General features: G+C 34.8%; 1 protein-coding gene and 1 long non-coding RNA gene across 2 annotated transcripts in view; one reads left to right on the top strand and one right to left on the bottom strand.

The window, feature by feature from the left end:
- The window catches only part of LOC106875960 (transmembrane protein 248), a 67,667-nt gene that overhangs the window by 24,602 nt on the left and 33,484 nt on the right, over positions 1-9,581 (bottom strand). The window lies entirely within an intron of this gene.
- Positions 8,049-9,581, top strand: part of LOC128248066 (uncharacterized) — a 27,734-nt gene continuing 26,201 nt past the window's right edge. The window contains exon 1 of the long non-coding RNA XR_008264330.1: positions 8,049-8,926. This is a non-coding gene — a long non-coding RNA (uncharacterized LOC128248066). The remainder of the gene's footprint in view (positions 8,927-9,581) is intronic.

The following is a 9,581-nucleotide window of genomic DNA, read 5'->3' as shown; positions in this document are numbered from 1 at the left end:
TGTCCTGTTTGCCAATATCAGTGAAGAATGTCACTGGAAAAGAAGATATATATAAGACATACTGAAAAAAACCCCAAAAAACTGAAAACCTGAAGCGAAAAATAAAACGATGTACAAACACTTAGAGCAATCTCATTTAACTACTAGAAAGAAATAGTGGTGTACAAACATTAGATCCATTGTGGACTGTTGCTATAGCTGGGCCTGCAATCTCACAACAAACTACAAAGAACAAAACAATGCATTACGTATCATCAGTTGTACACAGACCATAATGCCATACCACCAACAACGAAAGAACAAAAGACCATTTAAATATATAAGTGGTAGTTTGTTGCCATAGGAAACTTCAAACTCCTCTCATACAGTCCATGTCACTACATGAAAAGCCACCTCCAAACACTGAGACAGCACTACTGCAACAACATCCTAAATACTCTATCTATACCTCTATTTCTCCCTCTCTCGCCTCTATCTATCTATCTATCTATCTATCTATCTATCTATCATTCATTCAGCTCAAATAAGCATAAATAATGCATATACTGTAAATAGAAATGCTTGCAGCACTAATACCCTCACTAGCCTCTAACTCTATTGTGCTTGATTATACACTACACCATCAATAATTGCAAAGAGCAGCAACTCCAACAGTATCCACCTTGCTTACCATCACTGTGGCCACCACCAGAATCTATGGCTGTGCAAGAGTAGACGGAACAGTATAGAGAGAGCAATGTAATTAAGACTTGCATGCTACATGCTCATACGATTCATTACTGCGTGTCCAAGTGTGCAGTCAGGTCCTAGCTAGCTAAGACAAAGTGGAACTGGGAAGACAAACCTGTGATCCCTGCCTCATCACTCACTGACCTTAAGTTACACAAGAATATAATTGTCAGATCTCACCAAATTATAACTGCTTGCCTCAGATGCAACACAGTTGTCTGAAGCTTGTTTGATAGATTGTGTTATTTTTTGAAATACAGATTCAAAGGGTTAAATGTTGACACAACTGTACCTTTCAGAAGGAAAGCAATTTTAACCTCCATGGAAACTCACTACATGTCACTCGCCAACTCATTTTCAGGAAAATGAGTTGGGTGATGTGGGCAATCTAATTTGACGATGTAGGTTGAACATCATTTCACTGGCGGTCAATACTGAAACAGCAATAAGTAATGTTAGTTTAGAGATATTTCAGAAATTACATTAGAAACAAATTCCAGTAATTCTGTAGACAATACCTAGCCTTAGTAAAATACAAGATGGGATGGGGAGGAAGCATTAACTGTGTTGTTAATGAAACTGATGATTAAGACATACTACTGTCCATTAACATTTAAAAGCACAATAGGATTTTTTTTTTAGTTCTTCCTATAATGGTGCTGTATACAAAACAGGAATAATATAACCAATAGATTATGATCAGCTTTATCTATCTATCTATCTATAGAAAATATAGCGAGAAAGAGGGAGAGAGAGAGAGAGAGACACCGACTTACATAAGACACTGACTTGACAAAGCTACAATTAATATGTATGAAGCCTTTGTGAGAAGAAACAGTAATTGCTTTGCTTTTAAAATCTGAGGATTATTTCCTATACAAAGAAAAAATCCGGCTTATTCCTTTGAGACAGAAATTGAAAAGAAAAATGCAAGAGAATCTGTAGATGGCATAAGATAGATGTAGTTTCAGCCCCAGCAGAATACTGAAATCATCAATAAAAATCAATAGAATTATCTTTTATGCTTATATATCCATATACTAATACAAAGAATCTGCTTTGCTTTAACTTTCTGAGCCCAAACTGTTGGAACAACTTTAGTCTCTGGCAAATATTTTACAACCATCTCATAATATTTTCTATTATGTTTGTATATAAACCAAATCTTACTTGAATCACAGACTACAGTTTTTAAAAAAGGAGAGAGAGAGAGAGAGAGAGAGAAAGAGAACGTCTTTGATCATAGATCTGCTCATAGAGTTGAAGTATGGCTATTCAGTAACAACAGGTCTTCTCTGATGCAAACATAATTTAACACTTTAGCATTTAGATTATTTTGTCAAATGTAATGCTTATTTATTCACATTGTTTTGAATTAATCATGCATTATCTTGTAGTCTCGAGATTTCAATGGTGTATTTGTATACTTTTAGAATGACATTGTAGGGTAGGTTGAATCTGACCAGTTTGAACTGGTAGAATATTTTGGCCTGATATGGCTGGTTTAAATCAGGCAGAAACAACTTTTTTTGAGAAGTAGGCCACATGAAACAGGACTCATTATCAAGCAGGTTGCACTACTAAAAATATTCAAGGTAATTTTTTGTTAAGTGTGCCAAACAGAAAGTCTTGTGGGCTGCATTTGACATGACTAATTTAAATTTTCTTCATTTTTGACTCCCTAATCTAGCATCTCTCAATTCCAATCCACTCCCTCTTTTCTATTTTACTTTTCTTAGTCATCATCACAATTTAACATCCATTTTCCATACTGGTATGGGATGGATAGTTACTCCTTTATTGCAAATCTTCCTCCTTTCTTTTTTAGATACTTATTTTTCTAAATAAGTAAAACTTTGGGAAGATACCTTATTAGTTGCTACATAATTCCATATTCTATTCTCCCTCAGTTTGTAACTGCTACTTCTTCTAACAAGCATGGGGTTTTTGATTTCCAACTGCACAAGAGAGATTGCTCTTGTGGTTAGTAGCAGACCCTAGGTTTGGTTTATCTCCCCTTTCATCAAACATTCAATTTGTCTTACAAAAATATTGAAATCCCTAAAATAGAACAAGAAACAATCTCTATACAATTCCCTGTCCTCTACATCAATGGACTCAACACCATTTACCAGCTTCTGCTGTTAGTTAATAAATTAAATCAACAATACCCACTATTCATAGTAAACAGCAGCTATATCTTAAGAACCCAATGTCCTAATTCTTCTAAATTCATTTGTTCTCTTGTCTAGGAATGCATTGAAATCACTGACATGGCCTCAATGCATTCCTAAAGATCTCTGCCTCTCTCTCTCTCCAAAATCATCTTCCAGGATGACTTGCATACCTAGAGATAACTCTCCCTGAGGATATCTTCCTAGATGACTTCACTATCATAACTCTTTTAGGATCTTTCATACTGATTCTGTTTTGTACAGAGGCCAAAATCTTGTCCACCTGGCTTGACACTTTGGTTCACATACACACGTAATGAACATGCTTGACTTCTGTTATATCCAAGTTTATCTTTAACTCAACCCACATAGTCTCTAAAATCATAAAATTGTCTTACATTATATTATCAATGCTTCCCTGATCACATCAACCAACCACATAGCATTCTCTGCTAATGAAAGCTCTGGTACTTCAAATATCCACTCTGTTTACTCCCTCATAACATTTTTCAATTCACGTGCTACTATCTCTAGCTCGGTTACACTCCTAAATTTGCACTCTCTACACATATTACTATACATACAATACCATCTTTTGTTCACTGATAATCTTTTGCACAGGAATCATTCACATAAACCGAAAAATCTTACATTAGATATATATCACTTACATAAATAAAGATCTTGAGAATTCCCTACCACCACCATTATCATTTTATGCATGCTTTCCATGTTGGCATAGGTTAGACAGGCCATCACAGTCCAAGCCAGTTCTTATTCATGGTTAATACCCTTCGATATTTTGGTGTGTTGTTATTGGAATGGCAAATTCCCCTTATTGCTACTCTATTTTTCATTTCTGCATTTAACAAAAAAAATGAAAACAAGAATCTCAGAGCAGTGATAGAGGAACAACACCTTTGAATTAATGAATATATAAAACACACACGTGTGTGTGTGTGTGTGTGTGTGTGTGTGTGTGTGTGTGTGTGTGTGTGTGTGTGTGTGTGTGTGTGTGTGTGTGTGTGTGTGTGTGTGTGTGTGTGTGTGTGTGTGTGTGTGTGTGTGTGTGTGTGTGTGTGTGTGTGTGTGAATGTTAGAAAAAACGCCAAATGTCCATGCTTCTTTGGAACATGGGGACATTCAGGACTTGTGGAAATATAACTAGGAGAAGAGGGTTGAGGAAGAAGTTTACAGAGAGAGAAGAAGAATTTCAAAGTTTGTGGAATTCTTCATTGTTTTCCTGGTTGGCAGCTAACATTTGGAGATTGATAGAGGCAGTAGTGTGTAATGTATCAATGTGAACATGATAAAGTGTGTCAGCAACAGAATTATCTGAGCCCCTTACATGCCAAATATCAGTGGTGTATTGGGACATGAATTCAAGGTGCCGAGAATCATGTCTCATTTGCAAGTTATATGTTTGGCATGGTTCTTGTGGCTGGATGCCCCTTCTAACATCAGTCACTTTACAAAGTGTACTGAATAGATTTTTAGAGTAGCACCAACACTAGAAAGAGTATATATATAAAAAAAAATCTAGTCCTCTTTAACAGAACCAAAATACAATCAGCACATATATAAATGAAACACATCTACTACACTACACTTTTTTCACTCATTAACAACTTACAAAGATTTCACCAACTTTAGAAATGCTACACTTCACAATCTAGTAATCTCTTATGGTGATCACATATCTGTAACATCTAGGTTATAGATACTTTCTATAAAATTGTATTTTGTTTTTTTTTACATTCAGAGCTAAAAACTGCTACTTCTGTATGAGTACAAGCATGTCTACAACTTACTTAAGGCAGACTAGTTGTTATATATGAAGATTCTAGACAACATTAATAAAAAAAAATAATAATAATAATAAAATGCCCATCCAACTGATTGGTAAGTTTTCACTCAACCAACTACATCAATTGCTTCTCTGAATTAATAAACTAATAAACTTGCAACCACATTCATCTACATGTCACCATTGTGTTGTCCCTGTTGTATTACACTCCTAATTCCCTGTACTGAACAGTTTGACAAAAACTAAAAAAAACCTCAAACTTCCAACTTGCCCAAATTTTCCCTTCAGACATCAACCTTTAAAAATTCAAGTTGAAAGTTAACTAACTTTATTGATTTCTTTAATTAATCTATGTAAAAGGTGGCTAGCTGACAAAATCATTACCAGAGCAGACAAAATGCTTGGCAGCATTTCTTCTGACTTTACATTCACAGTTCAAATGTTGCCTTTCATTCCTTTCTAGGTCAATAAAATAAGTACCAGTTGATGTAATCGACTAGCCCCCTCCCCACAAAATTTTAAGCCTTGTGCTTATATTAGACAGTAAGCAATGGCAACAGTGGCACAGCTTTGTCAACTGTTAAGAGTGTTGGCATGCAGGAAATAAAATTTAGGTGATGAATAATGTTTCTCCCTTGTTAAAAGTACAGTAATACCTCACTTTATGAGGACTCGTTTTACGAGACCCTGGGTTTACGAGTTTTCTCCAGGAAGGAATTAACTTGTATATTGAGGCATTACTGTACACTATATTCACTGAAGTATAATCATTTTTTTCTCACTGCATTCTTACCTCAACTCCACCCATATAAAACAATCTATTTTATCTGCTAATCAATTGATTAGGACTATTTACTCATCTCACAATGTTTTTATCTTTTGCATTTATAGAAAGGCTTAGATCAAGGAAAAGAAAACAAAAGATAAACATACGTAATATGAAGCACATGAATCCATTGGCTTTTACTTTTGATGACATAGCCACCAACAAGCCAACGAGAGAGCCTCTACAGTCACTTGACCAACAAAAAATAGCAATCTAATCTCCCTTAAATCATAACAATAACCAACTGTTTGAAAAAATGGCCTCATAAAATAACAAGAGTCTATGATCTGAAGCTCAACAACAGCTTGTTCAAGCCAATGATGGTACCACTACATGGTTGCTCAACTTGCTAGAAATTACAGTTAAATTCCCTCAACACAGTACCATCTTTATTAAAGGACACATTGAAGAATATAATTTTAGAATGTAATTTTAGATATGTAGAAAACATGAATATCATGGCTGCAATGCCTTGATCTCCTCAATTACACCTGACCCGAGACAAACCAACAACAAGCACTTAATGCCATCTGCCACTATAGTGATGAACACACACACACACACAAATATGCCACCAAGGCATAAAACAAACAATAAATATTGATTTTTTTTTTTTAATACAAGCAAACAGTTATAGATAAAGAAATCAAATATATTCATGCCTTTCCCAAAGGCATCAATCATTTGAGTCCTTGATGAATTGAAAATTGAAACCAATGGTAACAAACTGTATTTTCTGAAGTAAAATCAAGAGTCCAATATAATTCTTTTATTAATAAGCTGATTAACATATCATTATTGATATCTTAATGATAGTTAAAAAGAAGAAAATAGGATTTGATTTTTAAAAATCTGAAATCTGTTGGCATCTTTTCTGATTCCTTAGTAGCCAGTACTTAGCTTGACAGTGAGAAAGTCACTGCTGACACAGTTTCTGTTTGATATTTAAGACAATAACTAAACAGCTCTAATATTTTCTTTTGTAAACTTTTCTGTCAATATTTTATATAATGAAATGCATTGCCCTAGACACAGGAATAGCAGTGCAGGTGCAGTTACATAGTGAAAACGCTTGCTTCCTAACTATGTGGTTTTCTGTTCAGTTCCACTGTACAGCACCTTGGGTCTTCTACTATAGACCCAGGCCAACCAAAGCTTTCTGAGTGGATTTGGTAGGCAGAAACTGAAAGAAACCGTGTGTGTATACGTGTGTATGCATCTTTTGTGTTTATCCCTCACTACCATCACTTGACAACTGGTGTTGATTTGTTTTTGCCTCTGTAACCTGGTGGTTTGGCAAAAGAGACTAATAGAATAAATACCCGGCTTGATTATAAGTACTGGAGTTGATTTTTTTCAACTAAACCCTTCACAGCAATGCCTCAGCATAGTCAGAGTCCAATGATTGAAAACAAGTAAAAGATTGAAAATAAAGACACACACACACATACACCGAGTTCAAATTTATAGAAAACAAAAGACAGATGAAAGAACAACAAGCAGATGTATTAGTTTTAATGCCTGGTAAGAATAGAAAAGTCTTTGATGTTTCAAGCCTGCACTCATCGACCGAAAGGATTGAGAGAGGAAAAAAAAATGGAGAGAGAAAGAGAAAAAAAAATGTGTAGGGATTAATGGTTCAGCAAGATGAAATGGGCCACAAACACACAAAATGGATTTCTTTCAGTTTTTGCCTAACAAATCTACTCACAAAGCTTAGATTGGTCCAAGGTTATAGAAGACACTTGCACAAGGTTCCACACAGTGGGTCTCTGAACCTGAAAGCAAACTTCTTACCACACAGCTATACCTGCATGTTCACAAATCTTGTATAAGTTTTCAAGATTTAAGTTGCTATCATTAACAAAGTTAATATTGGTTTTAATGGCATTATCACAGGTATTTTGGCATACAGTGACAGGTGTCACAAAATAGCTCCACTCCAACTAACTTGGTTAATTTTCTTGCAAAATCTGATGAATATATAATCTTTGTGTAGTGGCAATAGACATATTTCCTGGTGTTTATCTATTCCTTACCAGACTGAGGAGTTCTTCATTCAGCATAGTCTGTTTGTTTGTTTGTTTTTTTTTCTCCTCTCTAATGCCTTCAGATCACAGTAACATTTCAGCAGTAAGTTAATGTAACATTACAAGGGAGTCAGAGGTAAGAGGAAATGAATCTTGTTTGGTACTTTAAGATGGAAAACTGAAAGTATGAAGAAGTAACAAGCTTGAAACTCAACAACAGCAAGCTGGTGCTGGCTCAAATATTTTACCGACAACAAAATCGTAGATAGAAGTTTTTTGGAGAACTTCTTACAAACAAGTAGAATACAAATAGCAGGGCCACTGTGAACAACATACAGAAGCAAATCCACATGAAGTGCACATGTCAGTCCTGGATAAATGCTTCCTTCACTATCCTTAGCCAATTTCATTCTATTTCAAAGGGAGGGAGGGAGGGGAGAGAGAGAGACCTGGACCAATGCAACTGATGAAAGCTAAGCTGTTAAAAGAAAGAATATCTAGACATAATAATGTATATCACATCTGACATGTTACTGCAACCACTTTACTTTTACACATAGTATATAGCCCAGTAATCTGTCACACTGCAATCACAGTTTGACAGAAAACATTGCACAGGATCTATTATCACCATGTCTCAAGTTAACAACATTTCCAGTCTGAATGGAAGAACTCTTTATAAAGAAACTAATTAACCAATAGATTTTTAAAAGATACACAGAATTGAGAGAGAAATTCCACATAAGCGCAGACATGGCAGTGTGGTAAGAAGCTTACTTCCCAACGGCATGGGTTTGAGCTCAATCCCACTGCATGGCACTTTGGCCAAGTGGCCAAGTGGCTTTTACTACAGCCCCAGGTAACCAAAGCCTCGTGTGTGGATTTGGTTGAAGGAAACTCAAAGAAGTCTGCCGTGTGTGTGCACATATGCATATATGTTTTTGTGCTTGTTCCCCACCACTACTAGATAACCAGTTTTGGTTTGTTTATTCTGATAACTCAGAGGTTTGGCAGGTACAAGGCTGCATATATTTTTTGTAGTAGTGATAGAGAGTAATAGTTTATTAGATCAAATTCAATAGTTGACTGCTACTTATTTATCAAACCTGGAAAAATTAAATGTAAAAACTGATGTCATATACTGACCTCACCAGAAAATGAGACACACCTAAATATTACAATGTATTTTGTTTTGTGTTTGAACAAGTAATATTAATAATGTAACTCGAATTCATAATAATAATGTAACTCAAACTATTTTTATTGCAGCAGATGATACTAAAATTTAAATGATAATATGTCAATGGAATAGAAAATAATGGAAAGACCAGGAAAATAAAAACAGGATAAATAATGTCAGGTTGGTAAACTTTAATTCACCATCAGATTGAAAAAAATAGGGAGGCTCTGAAAAAACAGAGGACAGAAGAAAAAAAAAATTTTTTTTCAGGCAGACAATTTTAAATACTGGAAACTAAAGAGAGTCCAAGGTGGTTTGCATCTGCAAAAATTTTAAAGTTTTGAAACAATGTTTCTATACACAATATAGTATCCATCATCGATTAGTTGTTTTTGTTTAGGAGGATAAATAAACCGTAAATTGTAGACACCAAACCACAACAAAATAAATATCAGCCTCTTGCTACAGTTGAGTGGAAGCACATCCAACTGTAAAAATCTAAATTCACTGAACCACACATGCTAATATATGTTTAAATAAAAGTTAGAAAAACTGTCACACAACACAGCATTTATGTTTGTAAAAGATTATACAAGAAACTGGAGAGTATGAACAACAAGCAGGTGTATTAGTTCGATGCTCGGGAAAGTAAGAAAAGTCTTGTGTTTTGAGCCTATGCTCTTCAACAGAAAGGAATAAGAGAAAATAAACAGAGAATGAAAAAACTTAAGAATTTAGTGATCAAGCATGGCATATATATATATAACAACGTAAAGTTGTAAGGAATCACACGAGTGAAAAAAAAAATATATATATATATATATATATATATATA

The sequence above is a fragment of the Octopus bimaculoides genome, chromosome 1 (genome assembly GCF_001194135.2).
Source record: "Octopus bimaculoides isolate UCB-OBI-ISO-001 chromosome 1, ASM119413v2, whole genome shotgun sequence".
NCBI classification, from domain to species: domain Eukaryota; kingdom Metazoa; phylum Mollusca; class Cephalopoda; order Octopoda; family Octopodidae; genus Octopus; species Octopus bimaculoides.
This window is presented reverse-complemented; position numbering and strand designations above follow the sequence as displayed.